Source organism: Gadus morhua, chromosome 9, assembly GCF_902167405.1.
Source record: "Gadus morhua chromosome 9, gadMor3.0, whole genome shotgun sequence".
NCBI lineage: Eukaryota > Metazoa > Chordata > Actinopteri > Gadiformes > Gadidae > Gadus > Gadus morhua.
In genome coordinates, this window is record NC_044056.1 from 7,736,040 (window position 1) to 7,756,936 (window position 20,897).

The 20,897-nt window shown below is 47.1% G+C and overlaps 1 protein-coding gene across 1 annotated transcript in view; it reads right to left on the bottom strand.

Moving 5' to 3' along the window:
• Positions 1 to 20,897, bottom strand: part of LOC115550604 (neuronal cell adhesion molecule) — a 76,364-nt gene extending 55,467 nt beyond the window's left edge. The window contains exon 1 of the mRNA XM_030365773.1: positions 20,686 to 20,897. The gene's annotated coding sequence lies outside the window, so the exon portion shown is untranslated. The remainder of the gene's footprint in view (positions 1 to 20,685) is intronic.

Consider the following 20,897-nt stretch of genomic DNA (forward strand, 5'->3'; position numbering starts at 1 on the left):
TCCTCTGGTCTCTGTTTCTCCTCCTTCTCTCCAGCTCTCCTCACCCACGCTGGGTCCAGCTCTCTCACCAGCTGTCTCTATTCACCAGCCTCTGACCACACACACACACACACAAACACACACACACACAGATGTAGAGTGCATGTAGATGCATGTGCCATGTTAGCCCACACATACGACCCACTATGCACACAAACACACTGGCGTACAAACACACACACACACACACACACACACACACACACACACACACACACACACACACACACACACACACACACACACACACACACACACACACACACACACACACACACACACACAGATGTGCATGTACAGTGATGGGCCTTATTAGCACACTCATACGACCAGCACACACATGACATACACAAACATGCATGCAACCAAGCACACATACAAATGCATGCAATTGAATTTACACATGCACGCAAGCACCCACACACATAACAATTTCATTATTAAATAGATGGCATTGTTATGTGTGCATATAGTGTGCATATATACATTTAGATGCATGCATCGCCTGTGCGCCAAGAAGCTTTGCATATATCATGATACAACAATAACCCTGCAAACAACAGCGCAAGCAAAAAACGGAATATCGAGAGATATTTAGTCAGTCCTGTGGAACCCAGAGTTTGGTCATGTGACGTCTTGCTCAGGAGCGTCCTCTGGATTATATGGACAGGAAGTCATCCTATACCAATAGGAAGCCCCGTGTGCGACCCTGAGACGCCGGTTGTATACCAATCAGCTGGCTGCTGACGGAGAGACCACCGCTAAGGGGATCGGCTTTACATTCTGCAGCCTGAGCCAAGAGGTACAAACACCCAGCCACCCACCACCCATACACCAACCCGTACACCACCCGTACACCACCCCTACACCAACCCTACACCAACCCGTCCACCACCCCTACACCAACCCACCAACCGCCCCCTCCGTGCCACCTGGGAGACTGCAGGTGAAACAGATGGCCGGAGCAGCGGCAGGCGGGAAAAACCTCTGCAGGGATGGCGGTAAACACTATAAACGCTTTGGCGTAAAGTGTGTTCATGCAAAACGTTCCGAATGCAAAATAAACCACGGCTCTCCTTCCTCGGAGGAGCCGACGAAGGCGTACGCCTGAATGACTCGAAGACACATATTTTATTTATCTACATTTTGTCATCGAAACCAAAGTTTGTAAGTGTGTGTTGACGTGCGCAGTGTGTTGGCGTTGTAAAATATAATACTTTAAGGAAGCGAAGACAAGAGCAGATGCTTGGAGGATGCATGCAGTTAATCTCATGCATTCAGATAGCAACTACTATCCTTTTTCAAGACGAGCAACAGAGAGCCAGCGTGGTGTCAGAAGCGTCAATCAATAATGAAAAACAAAGTTATTCTCGGTGTGGATGAGAGAGCTCCAACAAAGGTGCAGGGGAGAGAGAGGGGGGGGATAGGAAAGCACACACACGCACATATGCACACACAAACACACATGCACGCACACGCACGCACACAGCAAAGTATAGGAAAACCCCCCTAGAAAGGGGTTTTCGAGCAGGATGTCAAGGTTTTTCTGCTAACTCCTGCTAACACACATACTTGCAACTACACCTTGACACGTTTGGATGCAATCCGATGCATTCTGCATCACCCCGCCCCGCATCACCCTTCCACCACATGTCCCCACATGTCCATCTCTCTCTGGTCCGGCGGAGGGAGACTAAATGGGGCTTGGCAGGCTTCTGGAGCCAGGCACTGTCCAATCAGAACCAGTGGCAGGCCGCTCTACTCCCTTCCCACCCACCGACCCCAGCACCTCAAGCCTCTCAGACCACCTGCCTGGGCCCTTAGCACCCGCTGTGCCCGGCTCCCTGGTGCAGGACACAGCCCAGGGACAATAGAGAGATACCATCTCGTCTGCCCTGCCTCCCAGAGGGCGGCACACTGCAACGTGGGTCAGACAGTGAGGAGAGAGGGGGAGGGAGAGGGAGAGGGGGAGGTAGAGGGTGAGGGAGAGGGAGAGGGGGAGGGAGAGAGAGAGGGAGGGAGAGGGAGAGGGGGCGGGGGAGGGAGAGGGAGAGGGGGAGGGGGAGGGGGAGGGAGAGGAGGAGGGAGAGGGTGAGGGGTAGGGAGTGGGTAAGGGAGAGGCACAGAGACAGAGACTGAGCCAGAGACAGACATTTAGAGATATATATAAAGATATATAGATAAATAGATGGATGGATACAGAGAAAGAGAGAGAGTGAGAGATGGTTGACACCAGAGACACAATACGGAAGGCGAAGGAAAAAGGGACAAAAAATAAAGATGATTGCTTTCTGTGAATCAGTCTTTAAACCCACATTCAGCTGCGAGTGCTCTGTATGTATTTGTCTCCAAAACAAACCCGTCTGATGCCTTCTGTTTAATGGATAACTGAGTGGGATGCAACGTGGCCATGCTCTGTTTAATTACAACATTGACTTCACTTGTCCATGAGCATGCCTCAGACGCTTTTGAGGACACACACACACACACACACAAACACATACAGCCAACAGCGCACCTGCCACAGGGTAGATATGATTTACCACTGCATCAATAATTCACCCGCACATGTAATGCCGCTAGCCCGGGCCCGCTTTCACACACACACACACACACACACACACACACACACACATATAAAACCCACATGATCACACATTAAATCCCCCCCTACAGACACATTGCTTTTCTTTAGGTAACCAATAGCTTCTGCGGCGCAGGCTGTGGTCACCAGCGGCGGCACCTCAGCCCGCCGTCCGGGGAACAGCGGGTTCCCATTGTAGGAAGTGGCCGAGCTCAGAGGCGGTCACGTTCCCCGGTGATTGATCTTTTTTTAATCAAAGAGAAACTAGGCTGGTTTATAACAACCGCTCGCTGTGTGCTGTGCAAACACACACACACACACACACACACACACAGGCACGTGCACACACATGTGACTACACACACACACACACAATTGTGAATACCCACACTCATGTGCACACACACAAACATGCACACCTACACACTGACAGTCACACACACACACACACACACACACACACTCACACAGACTCTTGGACACACACATGCACTCACGGACACGCATGCACACACACATGTACCAACACACACCCACACACACTCACTGATGCCCTCACACATAGATACACACAAACACACAAACACGAATATAAACAGTTTGAGGGGGTAGTTGCAGGTGTCAGCCTGTACTATTCTTAGAACCACCTGAATACAAGCAATGCTCCTGGGCTTCCGATACTCCATCAGGCACCTCCCGCCCAAAGCAGGCACAACAGTGGGACACACACACACACACACACACACACACACACACACACACACACACACACACACACACACACACACACACACACACACACACACACACACACACACACACACACACACACACACACACACACACACACACGTCTCCGGCTCCGCGGGAGACAGCAGTGCCTTCATCTTCTGCCCCACATGGCGCAGACATCGTGAGACAGCAATTCTCACTGTCAATCACCAAATCAAACACGCAAAACAAACAAACAAATCGTGAAAAGACTTTCTGCACACAACAAGAAGTCCAAAAAAGATTTTGGAAAACCGCCCCGGGGATGGAAAGGCACTGCTGCGTTTAATTCGTTCCCATGCAGTCGATATGCATCCCCGACTAGCACTGAGTTGTTATGGCTGGGCTGTCCTTCCAGCGGCCTCCTCCCACTATTGGATTCAGACTAATGGGATCCAGAGTCTATTTTTTTCTCCTGATATTGCACCAGGAAGCCCAGTACCAGGAACCCGCAGTGGACTCAGAAGCCCGACCGTCAGAAGAGCAGCGATTGAATCAAAGGTCACAAAGCAATGTCCTCTATGGATAGATATTGTAATCTGGATGCTGTTCGATAAAACAATGACTGTTCTTATCGAACGGTCGACAACGCTATAAGTTTGGTTTTAATGTGGGACAGTGCTAATATTGATCAAATGACCCATTAGCACTTTCACTGTTGATTGAAATAGCTTGAGAGTCGAATGTTTGCAGGATATAAAATCCCAGACCTCCTAGCATGAGGTAATGCGCTACTGGTAATGGTGGTTCCCATTAGCCCAAGGGCCCTCTAGAAATCAACAACATGTAAACATTCATTGGAATGAATGATTCATGTTTGGTCAAATTTACAGCTTGTAGATATTGCACCGTGGGGCAGGCCAGAGCTATAGAGAGAGAGAGTTACGACACTTCCATTGGACTCCGTTGTAGCGCCTACTTCCGGGGTATGGAGCCTCGAATAGTTCCAAACAACCATTTTACGGCGTAGGAGACCGTTCATTTCCATTGCTGGCCGCCGAGTAACTTCTGAGGTAAATTGATTAAATAGCTACCTCTTTTGAATTGTCAACTGTCTATATTGTATCAGAGGCCATTTATGATGCATATACTGATCTTTATTTGTAAATGCACAGCGTAATTATATATATATTCATCTTGGTAGACGACCGATTGCTTGCTAGTTTGTTAGCTCAACTTCACCATCTGTGAAGGTATCTCCAGGGGTAAATTGATTAATAGCTACCTCTTTTGAATTGTCAACTGTCTATATTGTATCAGGACCTTTATGATGCATATATTGATATTTATTTGTATATGCACAGCGTAATTATATATATTTTTATCTTGGTAGACGACCGATTGCCTGCTAGTTTGTTAGCTCGACTGCACCATGTGATGGTATCTACACCAACAATTACAAAGTTCAGTACTAGTGAATCTAACTTTTATTTAGTTAGTTATTTATGTTGGATTACTAGGATAATTTAGGTTGATTTAAGGACGGGTTTTATGATGCGATAGCTAGTAGAAATAACAGTGTTTGTTTAATTATATCCTGGAAAGGGTGATGTTCAGCACATGAAGCCCTACAGATGCCGCCGATTCAACAATGCTGATTATGATGGGCGGTGAATTTAACCTATATGGCTTTTTCGTTTTAAAATTCTTGTTGACTGAATTGTTTCTCTTTCTTAGTGCCAAATTGATTCTCTTTCTTAGTGCCAAATTGATTCTTTTTTGTTTTGCAATAGCCCTCTCTGCTCTCCTTCTCATTAATTTTTCCTTTTCTAGTTGCCTTATTAGGTCCTCCACAGTCGCCCCATCAGTCCCTGGCAGTCTGGTACCTGGAGCAGCTGGCCCTGGCAAAAGTTATTCCTTCACTGTTGACCCCTGACTGACTGGCCCTCGGCACACAAATCCCTGGATCACCTGCCACTGGATCACCTGCCACTGGATCACCTGCCCCTGAATCACCTGCCCCAGGCAATGTGGCCTCTTGATTGCTCTCTCTGTCTCCTGTGATGTCCTTTTCAACGCTCTTGAAATCCACCTAAATTTCTCCCTCAATCTCTGTAACAATTACAAGGTAATGTTGATGTTATATGTATTTTGCCTTTGCATTTGCAACTACTGTCATCTCCAATGTAAGAAAATGAATTAAAGCAAAACATTTCTGTAATGTGAATTAAATCATCTGCCACAATCAGAAACCAATACAATTTATAAATGGATCTACCGGCAATTGTTAATTGGGTAGAAATGTGTCGATTATCTACATTGTGTGCAAATCCTCAGAGAATCCCTGCCTTCTGGTTGTTTTTTAAACTGAATGTGCAAATATGAATTATGTAATCTCATTAGGAGTGTAGTCTATCCTTGAATTACATGAAATGGGGAATATTGTAAGCTGCATGGATCATACCGAAGTTTAATTTGGCGCAATATGGGTGGTCCGTTGCACTTGGTTCCGGAGGCACCCTCATAGAAGGGGGTTTCCTCCTCTTCGGTTTAGAGCGATGGATGAAAACTGTTGGGCCTGCATCGGGCCTCAACTTCAACATCCTATCTACTTTTGTGGCTTTGAATTGGTCATTTCCAAAGTGTACCTGTAGGTAGGCTTTAATATCAGTTTCCGTTGCACTTCAAATATCATTGGAAAGTCATAATTCTCTACACTACAATTATTATGCCCTTTGAAATGCTAGCAAGTGATCTGAACATTACGTTACATAGTTTTTGACTGTTGCTGACTGTCAATACGTTTTGACGGCTGACCATTGCCATCCATTTCTCCCTGCGCTCTTGGTCCTTGGGGAAGCCGTGATAACCCTTCTCGGACCGATTGGAGCATCCAAATGCTGCACAGCCAACCATGGTATGACCATTGATCTATAAAATGTTAGTTGTACCCAATGAACCATGACACCATTGAAGATCACAGAGCGGGTAACAACTGTTCCTCAACCACTTATGCCCTGACTTTTGAGAATAGGTTAGAGGTCAGAGTTCATGACCAAACGAGGATCCTCCCTCCTAAACCCATTTTGAATTTCCTAGGGCTATTCTAAGTATTGTAATGGCATAAAGTATAGTATATTTGCAACGTTATATGTTAATGGTTTGCCCTAAGTATATAGTGTTCCCTGCTGTGTCCATTGTTGAATCTGTTCACACAATCGCAATCAATTGTCACACTAATTGTTTAATAAAAAAAAATACAATTTCATTCATCCAAGCGTAATGAGTTGTTATTCTTTAATATATTTGATACTTTGTGTGGCTTATATCTTTAAATGATCATGGTAGAACATCTTGAATACTTTGATTTCAACACAGATGTAAGGTACAAGTTAAGGTTAGGCCAGTATGCTAACACGAACGTGAAGCTTTCCCTCCAAAACTTAAAAACGTATCTAAGTAATAGTACTTATAAATAGCTTTCAGTTGCCCCCCTACCGCTCTAAATGTAAAACTGACATTTACAAATATGCAATAATGCAATAACAGTCAGACAAATACTTGCATGTGATTTTTTCATTCATATTTACCATTTAATATTGAAATCTCTGCTGTCGTCCCATAGAATAACATTGAAAGCGCGGCGTGTTTGGAACTATTGAGGCTTACATGAACCACGTGACCACCCTGTCGGCGAGATCATAGCGTTTCGCAACTCTCTCTCTCTATAGCTCTGGGGCAGGCTATTTGAAACAGTTACGTTTTTTTTTTTTTAAGATTAATTCATTCACTCAGTGTTTTTTTTAATTCTCCCTCTATTCAAGCATGAGGCGGCTGGGGCAATTTGTAAAGTTGGGAACAATTGGGTTGTTCTTTTCGCCAAATCTGCATAATTATCGAGGTTAAATTCAAGCTTGCGTGCCTTTGTCTTTGAATAGGCCTGCCCCGGCTAAACGGAATACATTAGTGACATACTGATAGATTAGTGAGGCTGACGGACAATCCCTGGTTGGGTGGAAGGCCGCAGAAGAGAAACTCTCTCCATGGACGAAGGTGCAGTTCTACTCAAACGGCATTATGTCCTATATTGCAGCCACATTAATTATGTCTCTGCTTTATTTTGGAACAGTACCGCTGTATCATTAGACTTCACCAATGAGATAATAGCATACTTTGCAATGAAAGAAATGTGTATGTGTTTGATTATGTTGGAAGGAACTGAAATTTGCTAAATAAATAGTTTGATAGATTTTCAGATCAATGTTGAGTATTAAGAGGACTATGGTCTTTATTATCTCAAATTAATAAATCACTTATGTATTTTTTATGAACCCAATAATATTCTGATAAACGGTAGTAACTGTCTTTGAGGTTGAAAACAATATCCAAGTAATACTGTCCCCAGCCAATAGTAAGAATGATGTGGGTTTGTTTGGGGCAAGGGTAGACCCCTAAAGTGTGATCACCTGGCCCAATAAGGGACGCCTCAGCGGATATTTAATAATTGCCTAAAGCTATGCACAAATGGCAACACTGTTAATATGTAGGGAATGGTTTGCAAATGGCAATTAAGGAACAGTGAAAATTGCCAGCATGGTAAAATATATTACGATGACAAACAAATGAATGGCTTTACCTTGTAGTGTTTCCAGGGCGCTGGTTTCACAACAACTGTACAACCTCTATGCATCATAGCTCTCCTAATGGAAATATATGCCCAGATCCAGACATTTCATAAATGTGTTAAAGCATTCCGCTTTAAACATTGTTAAGCCATAATTATATAGAATACAATTATTGTTCTTACCAGCAGCTGCTGCTTATCTAATCCGCTTCAGCGGTCTCATCCAGGTGTACTTCCTTACTTAGCTGGCTCATCCAGCAGCAGTCCCGGCCTTTATTGCTCCTGGTGACTTCCTTTGTTGGGCCCCCCTCCGTTCCGGCCCAGGGAGCCAGGGCCTGGGGGTTAATGTACTTAGCTCGTCTGTGACTTGTGTACGATCTCAGCGCTGCCCTCGATCGTTCTCATGTCTCCACATGATGGATGCGTGGCCTTGACATGACTGAAGGCCAGGTGGCTGTCCGAGTGGCGAGTCACCTTGGAGAGCTCTTGTCAGCACGGATAAGCCCCCTGAGTGGTTCGTGCCTCGGCCCCATGGCGGCACTGCAAGTGCTCCCTGTCTCCAGGCTTTCCTTGTAGGCCCCTGAAGTCACAGCTCAAGCAGGGGAAGGTGCGGACCCTCAGCCAAAGACCAGTCTGTGGCTGGAGGCGGAGGGTCCCATGCAGGCCTCCGCGTGCTTTACGCTTCAGTGATCAATTAGAGCCAGCGGGAGGCCTGCAGACAATGCAACGTCCAAGCGGAGTCGGAGCTCAACGTTGATTGTAGTGGCGTCGTTGAGGAGGTTGTAGTGGGGCTGCCGTGTGCCTGCATCACACAGAACAGCCCTGAGGCCAGACAACTTGGTACATAGGGAGCCTCCTCATGTCTTTATTCAAAATCTACAAGCAACAAACCCCAAGACAACAGGTACTAGTCCAACAAAGAACGCTAATCGTTTAACTAGAGGGCTTTCTTTTGAACCCCCCCCCCCCCCCCCCCCCCCCGGTTAATCCTATGTAGGCAAGTTGTTTAAACATTTCCTTGCTCTTGATTTACTGACTCTTAAATCTTGGCTGGGGTTCTCTTACAGGAATACACCAGCCATGGTGGAAGCCACGTCAAACTCTTGCCAGCAGGGACAACGTTCATTGAAACCAATCTCCCTTTTTTTGCTGAATACAAGCGTGAAGAACCAACACCTTTGGAAATGTATTTTAAAGCAAATTCGTCAATCCCTCAAGTTTCCTGCCCAATTAGTTTCGGTCGCAAGTGCTGACAGACCCATTCCTCGGCCACAGTGCACTCAGTATTCTAGGAAGTAGAAATGTCCAGAAGAATAGCCAAGATCAGCACTTTACATAGCGTTTCCCCTGCCTGTGATGAAATCACAATACCAGTCGGAATAGCCCGCTCATTTTTCCTTTTTCCAGCATACACCCATTATAGAGTGGCGAGTCAAAAAGCCCCACACAGCGGTAGGCATCCCCGTCCCGGTGAGCTTTTCATATGGAAAACAGTTTCCAATGGGCCCTGCATTGTGCCACTATAATACAGCGTCTGCTTTATGGCATGGAAAAAATGCATTGTCCCTTAGGGGCGGTGAATGAGCCATTGAGGGACTGCCAGGGTTTCTCCAGAGCACCGGGACTTTGACCATGACACATGCTGGTGGGTGGCGGTCAAACACCCAGCGCAGTGCCCCCCCCCCGACACTGGGGCTGGGGTTGAGAAGGGAACGGCCTCTCCAGCCACATAGCAGCACCTGTGTGAAGTGGGACCAGGCTAGCTTTCCATAGCTCAGTCGAGTTAAGGGTGATGCGGTAAAAGGTCACCAGAAAAGAATATCCAGAGTGTACTGTTGTAGAGCACAAAGGGACCCATGTTCCGCATGAGGGAACGGGGGCAGGAAGTCTCAACGTATCAGGCCTCTAGGACTCGCTAAGAGGCAAAGTGCTGCAGTGTGACCTGGAGGCCGGCCAGGTGGGAATGAGACACTATGCAGTCAGACACAGAGAGAGGTACCCTACTATGGGCCCCTTATTCCCTGTAAGTCTGCATTAAAGATTTAGTGCGGCACTTGTTTATGCAACGCACCCAAGGGCTCCATTGTGAAGTATTGCAGTAAAACTTCTCATTGTGAGAAGTGCTTGGTGGCACCATAATGTAAACCAATCTGTATAGTGCACAATTATTCTAAATGTAGAAGTTCGGAAAAGTTTTGATTAGTTTTTGGAGACTTTCTGTTAAATGGACGAACAGGCTGAAACTGAATGTTTTGGGCAAATATTCGACCTCCCCAGTGAAAATATTCTGATCCTCACTTCAAAGGAACTCAATGAAATGGTATGGATTTCTCACATAACATTCACATTTGTTCCCAGTATACAACAACCTTGAAGTGCTGCTCTTGAATCTAGTCCCAGCCGAGGAATGCAAATTGCAAATCAAATAGCTAGGTCAAATGAAAATCAACAATCCAACGCCGAGTTTTCTTTCCATATTACCATATCAAGCACATACCACAGTGGTAGCTAATTTTAACATCACAAAACAGAAATGTTGAGGTCCCTTAGGTTGGAATTTGCTGGGGGGGCCGAGTGAATGAAAAGGACTCTCGTGCAATTGTCCAATGTTATGTAAAAGAGACACTTTGAGACTATTATACCGTGTCTGATGAGAAGAAAGAAGTGGCACGTCAATCAAATTGAAGTGCTATGACAAGGTGTCTGTGGAAGGGTTCCTTAAAACCATCATGTTTAGACTCAGCACAATGAGTCTGGGAAACCAAAATGGAGGACAAAGACCTCCACGATATTTGCAAATACGGTTTATTCAGGCTTCCTTCAATATTTGTCAGCTCGGAATGGATTCGTTCAGAAGGGCCTTCAAGGACATGCCTTTGAAAGACCGGGCCACCAAAATAACATACTGTATATAAGAAAATCTGATTTGAATTGACCCACAGCCCAAATACCAGTGGAAACAGCCTTGATGGGCTTCGTTATGGAGACACCAAAAGGGCAGAAAGAGTATTGTCTGTCTTTTTCCTGTTGCTATGTTCGAGGCTAGACTGAGACAAACAACGCACGCATAATAGAATCCCTCGGGAAGACGTACAAGACCACAAGCCCACCCGATGCTCGACTTAATATCCAAGACAAGAGGTTGAGAGATTGTCTGGGATAGTGCTAGCAATACAATAACAAGGGAAATATCAGAATAGAGCTACAATAGGTGGAGGCAAATGACACCGCGGAGACATGAGAAAGGGCAGCGAGGAGGGAGGGAGGGAGGGAGGGAAAGAGGACACATGGGAGTGGGACGCGGCCCTGAGGCCCCCCTACAGGTGTATTGTCTCCAGCATCAAAGAAACCCAGCTATATTTCAGACTGGCTGCACTGTGCATCCTGGAGATACGGAGAGCACGTCCTGGTGCTCGCTCTCTCTCTCTCCTCTCTCTCTCTCTCTCTCTCTCTCTCTCTCTCTCTCTCTCTCTCTCTCTCTCTCTCTCTCTCTCTCTCTCTCTCTCTCTCTCTCTCTCTCTCTCTCTCTCTCTCTCTCTCTCTCTCTCTCTCTCTCTCTCTCTCTCTCTCTCTCTCTCTCTCTCACCCCGCCCTGACCCCCTCATCCCCATTTACCGACCGCGTCTGTAGCTACTTTGGACAAACACAGCACCCCAACCCTCAACCAGCAGGGGTTCCACGTAGCTTCCCTTGCGTTGAGTTATTCCCTCGCAAAATGTATGGGGAGAAGTAATGACCACACTAAATGTATTTACTTACTCATTTGACCCACACATAATGAAGTAAGAAGGGGAAAAAGTCAGTAAAAGTTGGTAGAGGACCATAGCCTGCCCCCACAATAAAGATGTTCACAAAAGAGCAGGCACCCCCTGCCTGTTTCGGTGATGTCTTGCAAGGCAGATTGGAGGACAGAAGGGATTAAAGTCTGCCAGGGACTCTGCTGAAGCAGATCTGTCTCCACATATACTTGTGTGTCGTTGCTACTTCTGAACTGGATTCAAAGAATGGAAATACAATAGAACATTTTCAGGAAATGCTGTGTTCAGTTTTTGCCATCATTATCTGCGGAAAATGCTCCAGAAATTCGAGCAGAAATTTTTTGAACTGCTTTGTTATAAACATCAACAAACAAGAACATGCACATAGGCCTTACCCATCATTTGCATTTTTGTCTGCTACAGGGAGGGTTATGACTGAACATGGCTTAAAGCGTCAAAGTGAGGTAAGGTTTACTAGCCTGATCCAACCTAGACGTCTGACTATGAAGAAGGAGTCACACTGTTGCATTATGGCAGACCCTGAAGTCAAAGCCTTGAGTAAACTCAAGCTTATGCAGGTGGAATTATCGCCTCCTTCCAGGATGTTTTTTTTCCGTATACGATCTGGCTAATCCAGGGGAGTTTGACTTGGGGCGCCCGATGCTTAATTGGATTTTTTCCCTTGAGGAAGAGTGTGGAGAATCCTATCAGCCAGGCCTCCGTCGTGAAGCTCCTCCATTTTGTGTGATTAGGTACGATACCACAGAGCAACGCCTACAACTGTTAGAAAAACAGGCTAAATCGTAGTCATGAATCCATAAAACAGACATATTTGTTTACTTCACACTTCACCTGAGGCCCTCTGGGGGCCGGCAACGCAAACATTGTGGTTCCGTAAAAACTCTTAAAAAATTAGGTAGAATCGTAGCACACATAGGATGGAAGGGATGCCGCAACAGGTGGAAACCAGAGCCCTGTTTCCGATAAACCCGGTGAGTAGTGTTGCGTTCATACAATACGGGAAGTGTCTGATTACGACACAGGGAGTGTTCTACTACTCTTATCACTCCCTAGAAGAATGGTGAGCAGACACCTGAGCAGAGAAACGTGGAGAGGTCTCACCTTACACTGCAATGTTTCACAGCGAAGAAAATACAGATAACTTATTGAAGGAAAATGATGAACTGAGGAAGAGGAGCTTGTCGAAGTGATTACATGAGCACAGTGCATGTCGAAGGTGCAAGGTCTAGGTTCCCTGAAGAGATCGAAAAATACAAACCGCGCTGATGAAATGGAGTCCAATGTGACACATAGCTTGAAATGAAAAAGCATTACATGGGAGACAAAGAGTGAGATGATCGAGGTAGAAAAGCGGTTTGGAGAGACCAAGACAAATAAAAGTGAAACTGATCTGGACACCGAGAAAGGGTAATTTGCTCCCTTATCAAACAGGCGTGTCCATACAATTTGGGACTGGGTTTTTATAATCCCGTAAACAAAGCCCCATCCTGAAGCAAGCGTGGCAGAATTTTCCTGATCCGCATGCAGCAACAATCTCTCCTTTCATACCGCGGCAAGCCAAATTACGACAGCAGCAGAGAATGTATTCAGCATGCTCTATGACTCCAGCCCCCACTCTACTGTACACCTCTGAATGTCAGCCACGATTGAAAACCTGACATCTAAACCCAGAGTGACTCCTCAATGAAACATCACAAGCGACAGAAATACAGACAGTGTGCTGTTATTCCCTCACAGCCGTTTGCAAGGATTGTGCTTTCTGTCACGAATCTAGCCGCTTTGAGTAACATGCCCATGGCTCATAGCCCTCCTGGCCCACGGTTCTGCTCAAAGGCTGAGGCAGTCATGGGTCATTGTGCTTCAGGCTCCAAGGGGCCCCTAACCAACCAACCTCGAAGACCCAAGGTTTATGTCTGGCTCTAAGCAGAAAAAAAAAACGTAACCTCCATTGGCACAATGCCATCTACAATGAACATATTGAAATCCCATTTGTTAGACAGACAACACTGAGCTGATATATTCAAGCAGACATTACACAAAAGATAAATATGTTTCATATTTCAATAGAAAAATGGCAGCCAAGAAAACCTAATTCTTCAGCTCCTGTTCTCAAATATAAGCCTTTATTGAAGCTCTGCAACAAATAGTATGAAGCTTAAGACAGGCCAGTGGTGGCCAGCGAAAAAAGTTTTTGCAGGCTTGCAGCGCGTTTCATAGGATTATCAGGCCAGCCAGCCATTCGGGAGACACTGATAGATGAAGTCACCATTCGTTCATCCTCCTTCTCTTCTCAAGACCAGGCTCAGCCATCCCAGAGCAGGGAATTATCCAAGTGACAATGACATTCTTTCAGACACCAAAAAACGGCGGCTCTGAGAAGCTACTGCGGGGCAGACATAGAGATTACACTGATTGCTATGCCACTGCTTCTTGTTTGATCTCAAATTGCTCTGGCGTAGGGACGTGAGAATCGCCTGGATGATGTCCTTGAGTTATTGATTAATAAATTGCAGTGCTCATTTTGGAGAGCCCTGTGCAGACAGCTTCTTGTTCAACTGCTGCATCTTTTCACTGTTGTTTATTGTCCAAAACTCAAATGGATTTCTGAAGGGTTTATGAATTAGATTTTAAATAACCAGATAGGTTTGGTATGTATGGTTTAGACAAAAAAACTATTACCAGCATCAGGCAAGTCTCTGGGTACACAAGTCCACATTGTGCATCTGATTAGAGTTATTGGTCCACTAGAACATCCCTTAATGTGATCTCTCTGAAAGATAAGCTGGTCTGTGTTGGGAAAGGAAAGGCAAATGCTTTTAATGCCTCCATTTTATGAATCTAATGGTTTTTTGACCTCAATCTTCCATAAGCAGAGGCAAAGATTATCTGAGTATAGATTATGCTTGTGCACAACATGTGGTATTAGGACAATAGAACACATTGCCCTTGGCGGCATGCGTATCCCAGCGTTCAATGATTGGAAGGACATGAATGTCCTGACAAATCTCAACATTTGTTTACCATCCCGGCTCTTGTTCGTTCCTCGCGATGGGGGAGAAAGAGAGGGGTTTTTCCCAGGATTCCTGTGGTTGTTTTTTTAGGGGTACGTACATGAGGTACACCGAGGGGGAGATGTTAAAGAGAGGAAGAAAAGCCCATTGGTCTCAGGGCTGCAGAGACAGCATGGAGAGCCAAGCTGTCATCCCGCTGGGATTAAGGGCCCTTTCAGTGGTGTGCTACTGAGCCACTAACATGGTCGCTAACCCAGGACCGGGGCCCTGGGTGGGGCCCAGGGTGCAAACAGAGAGCAGGGGCATTAAGGACGCCTGGCCTTAAATAAGTCGTCGGGGTCACGGGCCTTCTGAACCATGGCAAAGCCACTTTGTGAATCCCTGTCACTTTTATTCATCCGGTGACAGCGTCGTGTCCCACTCTTTCCTGTTGATTCAATCACTGTCACCTCATGTGCTGGGAAGGTTTGGGGGGCGGGCGGGGAGGGGGGGGGGATCAAGATTATCTAGCACCTCTGTTCATCCTACCCTAAAATCCCCCCCTGGCCAGTGGATGGGAGGAGGCGCATGGAGGAGCATGGGATTGTGGAAGAATTCACCGGGGTTTCTTTTGTTTTTTCGGCAGTGCTCTGTCTGTCAAACCCTCCACCGTGATCCTCAGAGAGAGGTCCGTGTGTATGTTTGTTCAACGATACCGCAAAAAGTGGGATGCACCGCTGTGCCAACCGAGAGGGGGGTGAGGGGGGCAGCGTTGAGCTTTCCTCAAGCACTATACAAACGGATGAGACAAGGAGGCATGAGAACAAGCGGGGCTGCGTTTAAGTGCATGCCCTCCCTTCTGCTTGGGCTATGATGCACTCGGCTCATGGAGCAATGCCCGTCTCAGTGTTGTGGGATTGGGCCCTCTGTTCTCTCAAGTGGCATAGTGGTGAGTGGCAGCAGTTCCAGTCCACTTGCCAAGAGAGACTTCCCTGTCCAAAATCTTCTGCTTATCCATGGCTGGCAGGGGTTTGTAAGCGCAGCACTGGCTGCGAGCTAAACACTTTAACAGCCTCTTCAAAAGGAGCGCCTGTGTGTTAAAAGCGGGACTCTGTCATGCAAGCTTCTATTGTTGTTCATCTTCAAGACTACACCCCCCTTCCCACCCCCCCCAACTCCCACCAACGCACCCCCACCCATACCCCCATCCAACAACCCATAACCCCTACCCATCCCAAACCTTCCCAGACGACCCTCCAAGAAACGGACGGGAACAACAGCCCAGCCAGTGCGGAGAGAGAAAACAGACCCCCTTTGTTCCCCCGGCCCCCCTTTCCCCGTGTCTAGTGAGGTACGTGATCCCCCCCCCCACCCGCCGCCCCCAAATCTGAACCCCTCTCCCCCACCTCCTCCTCCTTTACCACCACCACCCCACCCCTCCCTTTTCCAGTCCAGTGGGTGGCACGGATGTGAAGGACCTTGAGAGGACGCAGCGTCGGGCGCACATCTTATATCATTGTCCACATCCGCGTTTGTTCCAGACCCAGATCCCGGTCCCGGGCTTTACCCCCGGGGAGGACGATCAAGAGGTTTCGTGCTCCATCAACACTGGTCGACCTGTCAGCTGTTCTATGGGTGTCAGGGGCTGGGCAGGCGTTGAACCTACAACACTGGGTTCCATTAAGCCCTAACTCCCCACTTCAAAGGGAAGGCCTTCAATGCCGCTGAACCCCGGCGGTGTTTTTTTGCGACAGAAGGGAACTTCTCTGGGGGCGTGAGGGGGTGTAATAACCTGACATGGGTAATAAAAGTGTTCCCATGGCAACTTTAAATGGTTGGGCCTGACAAATCTCACCAAGTATTGGTCTGGTAATCATGCTGGGAGAACCTCCCCCGTCTCCTTCTTTTTTTTCATCTGCCCTAGCAACCTTACCGCCATGTACGGCCTGCAAAGCGCCTTTGCACACGTCATGACAGCCCAGCCTGCCGTTGGAGAGGAGGATGTGTAGCTAGGGAGCATTCTGCACCACGGACGTCTCTCACGTACATGCGTGATGTCCTGTATTGTTTTGTTTCAGGGCCATGAAGGAAAATAATTACACCTCACCGCCCACAACATAACGTAGACAGACAACATATATCCCTGTTGGTTTAGCATTCAATTTGAGTCCAGCTGGGAGCCAGACATAAATTGGCGCATGCCGGGCGGTTTTCTTCGAGGTTGTCAGTCTTTGTTCTCACATTAGGGTTTAATTCAAGTCAGGGGTATAGCCATCATCAACAGATGCAGCTGGGTGGAGTGGGCTCACAGGAATGTGTCGGTGTCTATTAGCACTGCTGCCTAACTGAGCACGCAACTCATAATTGCATTGACCAGCTTCTTCCACAACACTGCATTCCCCGTTTACCACAAGGACTAAGAGAAACACAAAGCATATTTGTGAGTCTTTGTTGTGTGTGTGTGTCTGTTTTCATGCAGTGGTATTGTGTACACACATGCAGGTCTGCAGGTCCTGCGCGCGTGTGTGTGTGTGTGTGTGTGTGTGTGTGTGTGTGTGTGTGTGTGTGTGTGTGTGTGTGTGTGTGTGTGTGTGTGTGTTCGTGTGTCTGTTTGAGCACACACGTGTGTGAATAGATCTGATTGTTATGGCTACACCAAAATCTGTATGAGGAAATTCTTAAAAAACAGTATTTGAATGCTTTCCTCCTCATTACGCTACTCTGGTGTTAACATTAACGGCAGGTGGAATCTTGATTAGCAGCCGTAATAATGATACGTTTGGAATCTTTATTAATTAACAGATTACAAAGAAGGCATGTTGTTAATGCCAACTGCTCTCTCTCATTTAAACAGGTTCTGCTCTGTGAATGCAGAATGCATTGGATTGATCATTGAGATTGAATTCAACAAAAGAGTCAGCCATTAATTTTCTCAGAAAAAGAAATTAACCAGGGCATGGCATGCTTACCCACCTGTCAGTGGCAAATGCACTAAATGTTCTGAAGATAAATGCAGATGGATCTGTAATCTATTATGGCTGGGCAATATGGACAAGTTTATTATCATGATAATCATGGGTATTTTTACAGGATCGATAATAACACAATGTGCGTATGAATTCTCAATACAATTCTAACAAAAAGTCGAACTTGATTATTTTAAGGCCGTATATTCTCATCGTAATTAATTTAGACTTCATAAGTAGCTATCTTAATTTCATGATACTGCAATACAATTCAATGACGATTACCGATAATGCTGAATTATAGCCCAGCCCCAACATCCATGCACCCACTTAGCGAGAAATACATTACAGTGTTGAATCAGTGGGCCACACACACACACACACACACACACACACACACACACACACACACACACACACACACACACACACACACACACACACACACACACACACACACACACACACACACACACACACACACACAGCATTCCCTGTGAGGCCCTCCTAATGAGACACTCATCAGTCCAGAATCAGGACAAGCTCGCCTGGAGACAAGGGGCTCCGGCCATGTAAATGTGCTCAGCGGCTGTGTTCGACAGGCTGGGAGCGAACAATCTCCCTCGTCGCGCTGACACTAATAGATGGGCCGCTGGCCTCCGCTGGTCCCCAGAGGGTTAACCCCTTCACAGGCCACGCGCCACAGTGCCAATCCCATTGACATTCGCCGCGGACAGGCATTATTCTTCATTCTAAACAGGTAGACATGGTCTTCTTCAACTCAAAGTGACCCATTATTGCCTGTTTGAAATAGGCAGGGATCCCCATGGCGCTTTGGGGTAGAAAGGAAGCCAGCGCCCGAGGGTAAGAAGACGTGAGAGATGTGCGGAATGATGAAAATGTGAGCGTGATTGGGATTCGGCAATGTCACTGCGCTGAAGGAGATGCTACATGACTTGTGAGTTATTGAGGCCGTAAAAAAGCCCAGCCTTTCAACCTCGTCGACAGCCTTCACTGATTTCGGCGCGCCGGCTGAGATAAAACGCCGCACATCAATGGACCAGCATTTACAACATCAAGCGGGGGGGAAAAAAAGCCAACGGAAGGTCGTCCCTGACAACGCGACCGTCCGCCCGCCCACACGCCTGCCCGACGCCTCGAGACATCCTAGGCATGACGTGACGTACGCTGAGCCGTGATGTCATCCTCCGGCATGACTGGCATGAGTCGTCACCCGTGTCCCAGTGTGTGGGACACATTGTCCACCGCTGCCACTGGGTCGGCCCTCCCTAACACCACAGACAGATCGGCCCCGATCGCCGGCCGCAGAATGACCTGCGTGTCTCTGCAGCCCACGCACTGGAATAAGTGGCATTTTCCCGCTACCACCCAGGCTTTTCCCATAGCCCCCAGAGGCAGCGGCTGGCCCGCCATTTGGTATTAGGTCAACAGTGGGAGAGACTGACTGGTGCTCTCACAATAACACCGGCCGACGTGTGTCCTGATAATCCCTTAGTTATGCAAATCTCAGCAGCGCCCTGACGGCCCGTTTTAGGGCAGCTGAGCGGGAAAGTGAAAGATGGAGGCAAAATGTAGGTCGCTACCTAGTTCCTGCGTGTTTTTTCCCTTTCTTTTATCTTAACCTTGATGTTATCTTTGTGTTATTCTCCCATCGATGGAACAGATACAAAGCGGTCCGCCGGCTCGGCGACCGGGGGTCCCGACGCAGAAGTTGCCGGCGTCATGGTGACAGGGAGGTGACACATGGGCAGGTCAACAGTCATGTGACGGGAGCACACCCGCCAAAAAGGCCCTCGAACCTCAAACAATAGAGGACACGCAAACATTCACGGCTGCCAACCTTTTGCCGCCCAATGCTAAACGAATGCAAAGACGACATACGGCATTGGGGATATAGAGGGAGAGATTGTTATCTGCTCTTCGGGAGGAGATTAACACAATAGACTGCTTAAGAGTGAACAAACAGGGCTGGAAAGTGTGTCAGTGCGTTCAGCGGGGGGCAGTGGTGTAACAGGGCCGCCAGACAATGGAGCAGTCATCATTAGCATTGCATTAATTGAGCTGATCTCAGGCAGAAGTGAAAGTGTGTAACCCTCCCATATGTGTTTGGCTGTGTATGAAGTGAATGTCTGGGGAGAAGGGGGGTTCTGGGTGGGAGGGGGGCTCAGCGAGGTACATGACGGATGAATGAAAGTCTGACTGAGGGAGAGAGAGAGAGAGGGGTGGGGGCGAGGGTTGGGGCTGAGCTGGAGGGAAGGGTGGTTATGTTTATCATGGAAGCAGTTGTTATTGTTAGGATGAGCGGGTAAACCGCAATTAGATGGAATGCAATTTGAGAATAGTTTGGTTGGATCTAAGTGGTGTCGGTGTGTAATTGCATGAAAAAAAAAGAGAGAAGTGTTTTTTTTAGGCTTTGGATTTAGAGAAAAACAACGTATATACAAATCAGCTTAGGATGTCAGGGATTTGCCAGGTAAAATCCATGACACTGACAATAGGAAGAAACAATCGTTTGTCAAACCGTCCATGTAAATATTTACCAAATGTAATTGCGTTGTTTAATCTCAATGCAAAATAATGTTATAAAAAGGGATGCCAAAGAGCCACCTTTACGAGAGTCAAGTGCTAAGCGACTGAACTCAGCATCTTTAGAGCGCCATAACAACGCGTTTGTGAGCCAGCTTTGACAGCTGCGGAACCGGACGTGAGAGATACGGACGGTGCACCTGCCTTGAGAATGGACCGTTCCGATCACAGACACGAGCGTCTCAAAGTAGCCTACACCCCAGCGTCCTTACACACACAGCGACTACGAATCCACATAACACTGAGTCTAATCAAATCCACAGCACAACGTCTACACATCATTTTAGATCCATCCGTTTGAAACTCAGGGTGACTAACTACGTTTCTAAAAACTCGTGAGAGTGCAGCTATCCCATATGCGCAGATGTTATGTATCTCCTCTTACCTTGTGTGTGGGTCTCTCGGAAGCCTCGAACTGAAGACCCTCTGTTTGCAGCGTCCTGCGACAGAACTGTAGTAGCTGTCTCCCGTGTTTATTTACGTCAAGTCCCGTCCACCTCCGAGCCTCTCTTGCACTTGTCTCTGCTTTCTTCCCTCTCTGCTCTTCCTTTCCTCCTCTTCCAGCAGCGGCAGCCTACTGACACACAGGCGGGCACG